Genomic DNA, 13001 nt, shown 5'->3' with positions numbered 1-13001 from the left:
AGTAGAAGGTGCCTGCAGAGCTCTGAAGCGTAACAACATGAGATCATAACCTGAGCTAAAACCAAAAGTTGGACGCTTAACCAACTAAGCCACCCAGGCCCCCCATAGATTATCAGGTAACTTTCGTTTAAAGTATTCTAACTCTTTAAACCTCTCCTTGGAGCAATGCCTAACACACAGTAGGCATTCAGGTATAAATGAACAAATTCCCATTTTGCTGATTCTCTGATAATTGCTATCATTTTATTCTGGGATCTTTTATTCTCTTGTTAGACTGCCAAAATTTCATTTTCCATTCCTTTTATCGGACCTAGGATCTCATTAAACAACCATTTTTGGATAAAGTTGTTCTATCAATAATGGGGCTTAGGCAGTGACGGCTGCTTATATGCCTTAACTCTCTTCTGAATTCAGAACCAATTGCTAGGGAGCCAGATAGGGAAAGATTGAAAAGCTGCGTTCTTATTGATATAGCTGCTTGGGCAATATAACTTCAATGTACGGCCACTAACCAGGCTTTTCAATACTTCTTTCCAAGTCCAAATGAGATATGGCATAATAAAAGGAAATTTTGGGCCTGCAGAACAGATAAATTTGGGCAGAATCACTGCTCTCCACACTCAGTGAAGTCAACAGTAGAAAGAATGAGGTTCAGGACTCAGGCCTAAAGAAGGCAAGTGTAGGCTCTGATGCATGTGTGTTTAGTTTATTACACAGAATAAGAAACAAAACAGAGCATAATATGTTGTGGGTAGGTAGATTTGAAAAATATGGCAAGAAAGAGGCTGGGTCTTATTTTCTTTTTCAATCACCAATTAAATGAAATAAGTCTTTCTGCTTATGGAAGGTGACAGAAATAAAAATGGAAGTTACTCTTCCCTAAAGTTCTGAAAGTAGCAGATTCATATTATAAGCGCCAGGTAGGGAGCACCTAAACATGTAAATATATAAATTCATAAACATATAAATGTCTAAGTAGGGAGTACAATAATTAGTGCTTATGTTGCTTAGGAGAGAGGATTAGGCTGGAGATACATACTAAATTAAAAAGAATGAGAACACAAGATCCAAGGTCTCCTCTCTTTTCTAGGAAGAAGAATGAAAAGAAAAGAGGGCTGAGTATTAAATTTTGGAGTAATAAATAAATAGTAGAGAAAGATAAACTTGCAGAAGAGAATGAGGAAGAGTCAGAAAGGTAGTTGGAAAACTAATGTGATGACCTAAAAAAGAAGTGTTTCTGCCCAAGGCCAACAGAGGCACATATCTATGTTGCCAATTCCTGAAGACTGGTACAGTGCAAAGGCTCCATGGATCCAGTGCTGAGGTAGGCCTGTGATGCAAAGGCCAAGGCAATCTGCAAGCAGAGAGGCTTTAAAGAAGTGACCACATTGGTTGGTGTCCTGGCAATCCTTCATGCTAGAATGTTTACAGTCTCATGTTGATGCTGACTCAGAAGCTATATGTAGGCTCAGTAGGAGATAGTAATTTTCTTTAAAAAAAAAAAAAAAAAAAACTTCTGGGGGATGACTGAGTGCCTCAGTTGTTACACATCTGCCTTTGGCAAAGGTCATGATCCCAGGATCCTGGGCAAAGGCCCCATTGTCAGGCTCCCTTCTCGGTGGGGAGCCTGCTTCTCCCTCTAACTCTGCCTCTCCTTCCTGCTCATGCTCTCTCTCTCTCTGTTAAATAAATAAATAGAATCTTAAAAAAAAAAGTCATTTAAAAATAAATGAATAAAAATTAAAAAAATAAACTTTTGTTACTATGAAAACAGTAGATGCATGGTAGAAAGTTGGAAACTATATATAAGTAAACTAGAAAAATAAAAACAACCATATTTCCCATCTATTAGCACTGTTAACAGCTCATTGTATATCTTTCCATGCCTTTATTTATCCTACAGATACATATAAATATATATATGTATTTTTAACCAAAATGATTTCATACTTAGTGTTGTTTTACAATATATTTACTTTTTTAAAAATTAACAATCTCTACCTTTCCAGGTCAATGAATTTTCATCTTATCTAAAACCCAAATTCAGATTTCCTCATTGGTCTCCAAATTATCTTTAACTCTGAAAATTACTAACTAAAAGTAAGGAATTATTTATTTTTCCTTTCCTGTATGAAACATATTTTAAGGTAACCAAATAGTTCTAGGGACAAAGGAAAGCTCTATTTTACTGAAAAAACAAAACAAAACAAAACAGTCAGAATATAGAATAAATGATGGTATTAAAATTATTTTGCAATTCTTATTGAAATTATAGACTCGTGCAAGGGTTTTCAACAAGTGTTAAAACATGAGGTTTGGGGATCCCTGGGTGGCTCAGCAGTTTAGTGTCTGCCTTCAGCCCAGGGTGTGATCCTGGAGACCCAGGACTGAGTCCCATGTCAAGCTATCTGCATGGGGCCTGCTTCTCCCTTGGCCTGCATCTCTGCCTCCCTCTATCTTGGTCTCTCATGAATAAATAAATTAATTAATTAAAAAAAAACCCCCCAAAACCCTCATGGTTTATGTTTGAAAAGGAAATGGGCATATGCATGGCATCAAAATAATGTCATACAAATTACTTCCTGGTTATAAGTTTATAAAATAGGAATGAGACTGCCATATCATTAATTATCAGTCTAAGCATCAGTAATTGAGCATTAATCCAATAACATGAAAGATGCTATACAAAAAATATACTACATTACCTATAATTATTCTAGCCCAGGGGCCCTTGGGTGGCTCAGTGGTTGAGCATCTGCTTTTGGCTCAGGTCGTGACCCTGGGGTCCCTGGATCGAGTCCCACGTCGGGCTCCCTGCATGGAGCCTGCTTCTTCCTCTGCCTGTGTCTCTACCTTTCTCTTTTTCTGTGTCTCTCATGAATAAATAAATAAAATCTTGAAAAAAAAAGATTTTATCTTAAAAATTTTTATTTATCTTAAAATAAGATTGTATTTATCTTAAAAAAAAGATTTTATTTATTTATTCATGAGAGACACACAGAGAGAGGCAGAGACACAGGCAGAGGGAGAAGCAGGCTCCATGCAGGGAGCCCGACGTGGGACTCGATCCCAGAACTCCAAGATCACACGCTGAGCTAAAGCAGATGCTCAACCACTGAGCCACCCGGGTTGCCCCAATAAATAAAATCTTTAAAAAAAAAATTATTCTAGCCCAAAATGTTTAACTCGAATCCACTATATCTTCGCAACTAATAGCTCTCAAAGATTCCAAAGTCAATTTTTACATTTACTGAATATCATAATGAAGGTGTGTTGGATTACTAAATGACATTGTAAGGGCAGAAGAATAAAAAAATGTATGCATTACCACATTGTGCTTAGAGATAAATTTTATTATGATTTATCATAAAGAAGTTTGGCAAGAGAGGACTCGCCTAGAGTGTTGACTTCATGTATTGCAACACTCTAATGTCTGTTTTAAGTCTTACTTGAACGGCAAGTACAACTCAAATCGAATTTACCCCCTGGTTGTTAAAGAAATGGCTTTCATTCTCACATCACATGTGAAACCTGATATTTGAATTGGGGACTGTAGGGACGCTTGAGTGGCTCAGTGGTTGAGCATCTGCCTTTGGGTCAGGTCGTGATTCTGGGATCTGAGATTGAGTTCCACTTCAGGATCCCTGCATGGAGCCTGCTTTATCCTCTGCCTGTGTCTGCCTCAGCCTCTGACTCTCTCATGAATAAATAAATAAATATTTTTTTAAAAAATGAATTGGGGATTGTAGAGATTCTTAAATAAATCTATTTCCAGGGCCTGAGGTTATGTCCACCTATGTATCTTCTACAATTCTCAGAATTAGGCCAGTTGCCACAAAGTCTTTCTATCAATGGAAGATTGGTAGAGTATATACTCTGTGTGTAATTCTTTTACAATCAAGTAAAATGAAAATATAGTTAGTAATATTGCATATGATGTAATATTCCCCAAAGATAGTAATCATAATAGTTTGTTTCTTGAGGTTTTCTCTTGTTTTCTTTGAGTTCTTTAATTCTTATCACAACACTGAAAAATAAAAAAAATATTTTTTTAAACTCCACTTTACAGATGAGGAAAGAGCCTTGGTGAGGTCTCACAGCTAGTAAATGAGAGGGTTAACATTATGTATCTTGATGCTAGAATTGGAGCTCAATCCCACTACACTGTACTACTTCAGTGACCTAAATTTTTACTGATGAACTTTGTAATATTGATTAAATTTGTTTTTAGGGATCCCTGGGTGGCGCAGCGGTTTGGCGCCTGCCTTTGGCCCAGGGCGCGATCCTGGAGACCCGGGATCGAATCCCACGTCGGGCTCCCGGTGCATGGAGCCTGCTTCTCCCTCTGCCTGTGTCTCTGCCTCTCTCTCTCTCTCTCTCTCTCTCTGTGTGACTATCATAAATAAAAAAAAAAAATAAATAAATAAATTTGTTTTTAAAGATTTATTTATTATAAAGAGAGAAAAAGCACGTGCATGAGAGGGGCAGAAGGAAAGAAGAGAAAATCCTCAAGCAGATTCCCTTCAGAGTGCAGAGCCCAACGTGGGGCTTGATCCCAGCACCCTGAGTATGTGACCTGGGCTAAATTAAGAGTCGGCTGCTCACCTAACTGAACCACTCAGGTGCCCCTTGATTAAATTGATTTTGAGATTTCTGTTGGGCTTAATAGTAATACTTACTCATAACAGTTTCTGGATTATCATTGTTAACCTAATGGGAACATCTCTGCATAAAATGAAAGTACTTAGTTCTTGTTAAATATTAGCACATAAGAAATAAAACATTAACAGAATACTTTTAACTTTTTTCCCCCAGAAAAGTCAGTGCTCTCAAGGCAAGCCTAAGCTTTCACTTGACTTTTTTTTTTTTTTTTTGCTACTTTTTATGAATTTGACAATTGTGCTTTTGGAATCTGTTCAAATTCTATTTGTAGCTGAATCATGTGAATGCCAAGGAGATCAGTACATCTGCTTCTTAGCATCTCTAGCTAGAGTAATCTGTATTTGCAGAATGCTTTATATAAATTTGAACATGTTAATGTGCTTAATTAGATTTATTTACACAGGTCTTATGATATTTGGTCTTTCACAGTAATTTAATAGAGGTCTGGAGCAAATACCAGATAGCATGAGTTGCTTTTGATTTGAATACTTTTGCCAAAAATAACCATAGACATGGGGCACTTGGGTGGATAACTCAGTTGGTTAAGCATTCAGCTCAGGTCCTGGGATTGAGGCCCACGTCGGGTTCCCTGCTCAGCAGAGAGTCTGCTTCTCTCTCCCTCAAGTAAATAAATAAAATCTTAAAAAAATAGAGACATGATAAAGAGGAAATGATTACTATCTTAAGAGTAGAAAATAACAAGCAGTAGTTGTAGAATACATTCCCATGGATTTGACCTACAGGTAGAGAAAAGAAAGTGACATCATTTGAAGGTTGTTTTTTTTCCCCCTTAAAGTAGGGCCCAATTATACAGTATGTATCTATCTCTTAGAAGTGAGACATTAAAAAAAAACAGAACCCAATCACATATCATTATCATGCCTAAGATGATTAAAAATTTCCTGATATCATGTAATATCCAATCAGTATTAGTATTTCCATGATTGTCTCATTAATGTCTGTTTATAAAAGTGGTTTGAAAACGGAATCTAAAAGAGGTCAATATATTCCATTTGGTTGATATGTCTGATGAGCCTATTTTATTACATAATAGTGCTCTCCCCTTTTTTTTTCTTGCCTTTATTTATTACATAAAAGTCATTTTCTTCTAGGGGCACCTGAGTGGCTCAGTGGTTAAGTGTCTCACCTTTGGCTCAGGGCGTGATCCCGGTTGTCCTGGGATTGAGTCCTGCATCAGGCTCCCTGTGGGGAGCCTGCTTCTCCCTCTTCCTAGGTTTCTGCCTCTCTGTGTCCCTTATTCATGAGAATTTTTTTTTTTAAGGGTCATTTTCTTCTAGAATTTCCCTGGTTCTTAGTTTAGATCATTGTATTCATATGATGTACTGCCTTTATAATAATTTCAGAGGGGTAGGGAGGCAAACAATGTTAGGTCCAAGACTACTGGCTGACAGCAAAAAAAAGTTAGAAGTAATAACACAATATGGCACCACAACAGGCAAAGTGTTTGGCCATTTGTGGAAAGGAGTTAATATTTAAAAATAAAAAATATATGTATCCCAACTGCTGTACATTTCAGGAAGGTATTACAGAGATCAAGGTTAAAGGAAACCAGGGGGGAATGGGATTGAGAGTCTGGTCTCAACTGCCTGTGCATATAGATCAGCACAAATTAGGCTCCCATAGGAACTGACTGAAAACAACTAGGGGAGAGTATCAACAGGACCTAGCACAGAGGAAGTGAACCTGACAAGAATGCTTTGGACAGATACTACTGGAATATAGGGTAGGTGCCTTCCTTCTTCACCTTGTCACCTCTGGGCTCCAGTGTTCTGGAGGAGTGAGAAAGATCATAAATACCTAGGAGATTTGACAAAAGGCATCAAGGTAGCACTTGTCCTTGCTGGGTGGGGTGGGTAGATAGCTGCTATCTGATGATGTTGTATGTATGGCACCTTCATTCCCAGCAGAGAAGAGCACAAATGGCAGTTTTGAAACACTGTTAGTTTATAGGGTGAGGGCTCTTGCTAGCTTCCCATTCATTTCAAAAAAGAGGTGGAGTAACTGACACTTATTTTTTTTTGTAAACAGGATAGGCCTTGGACCCAGTAAAAACTGGTAACTTATTAAAATTGAAAGAATTAATGTACAGTCTGGTTTATATGAATTGAATTACTTTTGAACTGTCAGTTCACAGATGTATAAATACAGATTAGACAAAACTAACTGGAATAATCTATCCTAGCAATATATAATTTCATAAATGTAAAAAAATAGAAAGTAACGCAAGTCATTTGGACAGTCTTCAGTGAAATAATAAATTTGGTTTTCTCAAGAAAGTATTATAGAAGTAAGTATGTTTTGAATAATCCCAAGTGGTTGAGGAAAAGAAAGTAAAGCTTTCATAAAAAAAGTAAGGTATAATTTTTTCGCATTGTTATTATCACAAATTTGGAAATTTAAGGTATTATGTGTTCTATGCTTTTCATGTTTCCATAATTGTGATAAACAGATTTTTATACACTCTCTTGAAATTGAAATGAAAAACATATTTACAACTGGGAACGTGTAGTCTAGGCAAGTAGCAGAAAGAAATGAGTTCTTCCTCTTCCTTTAAAAATGTATTTGGAGTTCAGGATGCCCTCTGAGCTGAATTACGCTTAGGAGTCAATCTCACAGCCTGAGCATAGATTTCTAACAATTTCCAGAGACGGTGTTAAAAGTCATAGCATGCACATAATTTTGAATAGGCAACGTGAGCGGAAAGAGTAGTTAGAGCTTTTCAATAGAACTTAATTGTCCTCAACCTGTGAATACATAATTATATAATTTGTTATGATGAACTTTCATTTTTAGACTTCTATGGTGGGGCTCATTAATGCTTCACAGTTGTGTGAAAAATAGTACAGAATTCTGTCTTTTATTAATCCACATCATGAGCTCCTAAATATACGCTAATGTCTTGGTCTGATTATTAATAAATCACCTTCATTGGTACATTATGCAAATTTGAAATAGAAAATGTCACGAAGAAAAACATTTAAGATGCTATTTCAGTACAGTCATTTAAAAAGAGAATACCAATAAAACATTAATACAATTTTCCTATGTGGACAAGAGGAAAAAAATAAATGAAAATGTTTAGTATTTTTGCTTTTAAGGGCATATACTAGATGGAGATAATAATACAAATGCATAAAATACTTGGATCTGATAAGGTCTGTTTAATAGTTGGTAAAAGTGAGACTGGACTTATTCTGATGTCAGGAATATGAGTGATTGCTATTTTTTCTTTTAAAAATATTTTTTTCTTTTAAAAATATTAAATAATTTTAACAATTCTGTTTGGCATAGTCAGTGGTTTTTAGATTCATGCAAATATTTAGCACTTTCAAAGCTCTTCCTTTAGTCTTAACTCTTAAGACCTTTTATTTGAGTCATTTCATTTTTTTCTGAAGAAAGAAAATCTGATAAAGAATCATTATTAGCAGCAAACTCTGCTTTGCCTTGCCTGAAAATACCTTCATTTTGGCTTCATTTCAAAAGATCTCTTCAATGGGCATTGAGTTCTGGGCCTATAGCCATGTTCTGTTAGCCCACTGAAGACGTTATCCACTGTCTTCTGATTCTGTTGTTACTGAAAAAAGTCAGTTACTAGACACTTTGAGGTTAATCTATTTTTTTCTTCTACTTTTAAGGTTTTCTTTTATTTATTTATTTTTTGGTGTTTTATAGTTTTACTATGATGTATATAAGTGTAGATTTATTATTCTTTAACTTACTTGGGATTTGGGGGACTTCCTAAGTCTGTGAGTTGGAGTCTTTGATCAGTTCTGGAAAGTTTTCAATCATTACCTTGTCTAAGCCTGCTTCTGCCACATTTTCTCTTTCCTTGTCTTTTGGAGTACTGCTTTTATTTTAGACTTTCTCACATGTCTTCCATGTCACTTAAAGTCTTTTTCATATTTTTCATTTAATTTTCTTTTTTTCTATTGCATTTGGGCAATTTCTTCATCTCTGTCTCCCAGTTCACTAAACTGTACTTCTGCTATGTCAAATAGACTATTAAATGTGTCCACTTTATCTTTAGTTACTCTTTGTACATACTTGTTCTCTGTATATATTTTCAAGGTTGACTTTTATTCACATTTTATATAGTTATTTTATAGTCTATGCCTGGTAATTTCAGTATCTGAAGTCCTTTTGAACATGTTTCTGCTATCACTGATTCTCACTAATGGTGTGTCATTTTCTTCTGTGGTTGTTGTTGTTTTTTTTTTTTAAATGTGAGGTGCTCAGGGTGGCTGGGTGGCTCAGTCAGTTAAAGCATCCAGCTCTTGGTTTTGGCTAAAGTCATGATCTCAGGGTCATGGGATGGAGCCCTGTATTTATATGTAAATACTCTGCAAGCAAATCTCTCTCTATATTTTTAAAGATTTATTTATTTATTTATTCATGAGAGACACATAGAGAGAGGCAGAGACACAGGCGGAGGAAGAAGCAGGCTCCATGCAGGGAGCCTGATGTGGGACTCGATCCCAGGTCTCCAGGATCACGTTCTGAGCTGAAGGCAGATGCCCAATCGCTGAGCCACCCAGGCTTCCTAAATCTATATATTTTATAAACAGACTACTTTTTTTTTTAATTTTTTTAAATTTATTTATGATAGGCACACAGTGAGAGAGAGAGAGGCAGAGACACACAAGGCAGAGGGAGAAGCAGGCTCCATGCACCGGGAGCCCGATGTGGGATTCGATCCCGGGTCTCCAGGATCACGCCCTGGGGCAAAGACAGGCGCCAAACCGCTGCGCCACCCAGGGATCCCAACAGACTACTTTTTAATAGAAATTTTTAGTCGAGTGCTTACCAAATATCTAGGTGATTATTTTATAGATGTCTATAATTTTATTTTATTAAATAGAAGAATATCATTGTTCTACAATGCATTTAGCGTTTGAACCACTAATCTGTTGGTTTACATTCATTTCAGCTGATTAGTGAGATTATACTAAATAATAATTTCAAAATCTCTATGATTTACAACAATAAATATTTACAGTTTACTCTCATATCATGTTAGTAGCTGCAGGTTAACTGCTGCTGTATTGCTCCAGGGTGAAGTTCAGTTTCAGGTCTGCTCCATGTATTTTCTCATTCCGATACCCTATTTGGAACATGTCTTTCTCACGGCCGGCAGCACACGACTAAGAGATTGACCCCAAATTTGATGTTACACTCAAATTTATTTTATTTTATTTTTTTAAACTTTTATTTTTTTTTTTAATTTTATTTATTTATTCATGAGAGACACACAGAGAGAGAGGCAGAGACACAGGCAGAAGGAGAAGCAGGCTCCATGCAAGGAGCCTGACATGGGACTTGATCCTGGGTCTCCAGGATTAGGCCCTGGACTGAAGGCAGTGCTAAACTGCTGAGCCACCTGGGCTGCCCTCAAATTTAAAGTCGTTAACATGTGGCTTATAAACCATTGACTAGATCAAGTTATATGGCTGAGAGTAATAATACAATCTACCACAGTCTTCAAAGATGTGTTGAATACCTTATTCATGTTTGAGGTTGCTCTTAAATCTCTCTGAGAAAATAAGGATGTTAGCCTAAAATCCTCATCAGCAATCTTTGACAACATAAATGTCTAACCAGCTAGGCTAAAGGTAAAATAAAAATCAACATCAAACCTATCTCTCATTCTAGGTCAGTGCTGATACATATTCTGTGGGGAAAATCATCATGCCTGTGAGTGCTTTAACTCATTTGGAAAAAGAACGTCTTATTCTCAGAAATGTATAATTAGTTAAACACTAGGCATGAGAGATTCTCATTGGAGTTAAAATTGGATAATTATAATAAAAAGTTTTGTTGAAAAATGTTATTCTTTTTTTAAAAAAGATTTTATTTATTTATTCATCAGGGACACACAGAGAAAGGCAGAGACACAGGCAGAGGGAGAAGCAGGCTCCCCACAGGGATCACAACCTGAGCCAAAGGCAGACAGACTCTCAACCACTGAACCATCGAGGTGCCCCCAAAAATGTTATTCTTAAAATCATTTAAGAATAGCAAACTTGTAGGGTATCTCAACATAGCAGATGGGAGTTACAGGATATTTCTCAATTACAGTACAGGATCACATATTACAGTTTCTGTTTATGTTGGGATTATATCACAAATGCTAGATTGAATGATCATTTCCTGGAATCATAGAATATTAGATTTGAAAAGATCTGAAAAGTATGTATTTCTGAATTTTATTGTATTGACACATTTTTTTTTTTAGTTGCAATCATAGTAGGTATGTGAGGTATGTCAAAATCACCATTCATGGCAAGCAGCTATTATTAGCAAAAGTTAAAATACAGATGATTACAAAAGATATACTCACATCTGTTGCCCCATATCTTCACTTTCATGAACTTGCATTCTGATTTTTTTTTCTTTTTTGAGGGTGGTTCATAGAAGTTACAGCTAGTCTGACAAGAATTTGCATAACCCTGAGTACACAATGGCTATTTGTTTCAAATGTATCATCCCCTGGGGAAAAAAAAGAAAAAAACAAAACAAAACAGTTGAATAACATTGGTTCAACAGTATATAGTTCAACTCTCTACTTTTCTCAGAACTTGTAATGAAGAGAATAATTTATCTAGTCAAACAATTATAGATACTTAGCAAAATCTATAACCTCGACTACCTTGCTTCCAGAACAAGGACATTGAAAGACCATTTATTTTCTCAACAGCCAAATTAAGAAATTTGGGCTGAGGCAGGAAAGGATTGTCAAGGAATTTGCCTTCTTTTTCTAATCTTTAGTTTTAGTTCCCAAAGGAAAGGAAAAGCACCAGAGAAACAGAGCGCAGAGCATAGATTTAGTATGTTATTTGTGCTTTTAGAACATTCTTTTTCAAATCTATTTGGTTGAATATTTGATTGCAACTCACAATAAGGAACAGTTTAAATGAAAACGTAGGACACACTCTTACCCTTCCCCGCGAAGGAAACCAAAATTTCACAAAGCAATTTCTTGTCCACACTAGATATGACCTCTGACCTTTATCTTCTATTCCATTCTAGCCTATTTCATTAAAAAATGAAATTGATTTTTAAGTCAGCATAAAAAATACTGTTCTAGAAAGTAGGAGACACGTTTCAATCTGTTGAAAAACTCCAAAGTTACGGGCTTTGCTCAAATAGTGTCACTCACAGAATAACAGATGTCTCGTATTTATCTGAACTACTGGTACAGTATCTCATACTTCAGAACAGAATCTGTTGAATCTTTTCCTCCCTGGAACACCTGCTCATTATCATATCGCTCAGATTCCAAGACTCCTTGTTTTTCACATTGTAACATCTCTGATTTCAAGATGTATCCTAAAAAAAAATCAGTGGGGTGGCATAGCTTAATTGGCAGTGTTTTTCTGTTTAGAGTAACATGAAATAATGAGTGAGTCTCAAAGTCCATGATGTCTGAGTGTGTCCATGAAATACATTAATAATACTGATCGTATAGGCCAAACTCTACTGCTTATTCATTTCAAAGTATCCAGCTGATCAGAATAGCTTTTTTTTTTTTTTTTTTTTTTTTTGATGTCATGTTAAGTAAACATAATGAGTGCATAAGATTTGCTTAAGCAAAAACCCTAAGTCCTGGTCTGGAAGGAAAAATGACTTACAAACCGGGAAAGCTTTCTCATGTGCTTTGTTGGCAGGGTTTATGATCTTTGCTTTTCCTCTGGTGACCAGCACATACTTTTCTTCTCATCACCGCGGGGTGGGGGTGGGGGGGTGGGGGGGGGAAGAGTTCTGGTTAAAAAGGAAGGCAGAAGGTATGTCCAAAAGTTAAGGTACTTAGGGAAAAAAAGAAAAAAAAAGGAAAAAGGAAAAAGCACTAATCTTTATTTTAAAAATGGAACAGATTGCCAAAATCCTGTGTATCTGTTTAAACTGCCACCAACCTAACACGTTGTAAAACTTAATGACTGTAGAACTGGCACGAAGGATGCTGAAGGCGACTAGGAACAAAAATAAGTTTGCTAGGCTATTTTCATCCCAGCGTGACTGAAACGCAGCATCGCTTCCTCAAAACTAAAAACCTCTAATGAGGAAAACAGTAAATTAAACGCCACAATTAACGTGCTACTAGAAATCGGAACAATTAGTTACTGCTTTTTAAGCCAGACACCATGATGCCTTTTTGACACGCGGGTGACATGCGCGTGCCTCCGTGTCTCTAGGCCTCTGAGTCTCTGGGCATTCGGCCTCCGGGTCCCCGCCCCGTCTCCGGGTCTCTGGGCCTCCATGCTTGAGGGTCTCTAAGCCTCTGGGTCTCCTGGCCTCCGGGTCTCTAGGCCTCTGGGTCTCCC

The 13001-nt window shown here is 36.7% G+C and overlaps 1 pseudogene across 1 annotated transcript in view; it reads right to left on the bottom strand.

Annotated features, from left to right (window-relative positions):
• LOC144282214 (14-3-3 protein theta pseudogene) overlaps positions 1-13001 on the bottom strand; it is a 48515-nt pseudogene that overhangs the window by 33498 nt on the left and 2016 nt on the right. Inside the window, exon 2 of the transcript XR_013350554.1 lies at positions 11021-11169. The product of XR_013350554.1 is annotated as a 14-3-3 protein theta pseudogene (transcript). The remainder of the gene's footprint in view (positions 1-11020; positions 11170-13001) is intronic.

Source organism: Canis aureus, chromosome 13 (genome assembly GCF_053574225.1).
Source record: "Canis aureus isolate CA01 chromosome 13, VMU_Caureus_v.1.0, whole genome shotgun sequence".
Taxonomy (NCBI): Eukaryota; Metazoa; Chordata; class Mammalia; order Carnivora; family Canidae; genus Canis; species Canis aureus.
This window is presented reverse-complemented; position numbering and strand designations above follow the sequence as displayed.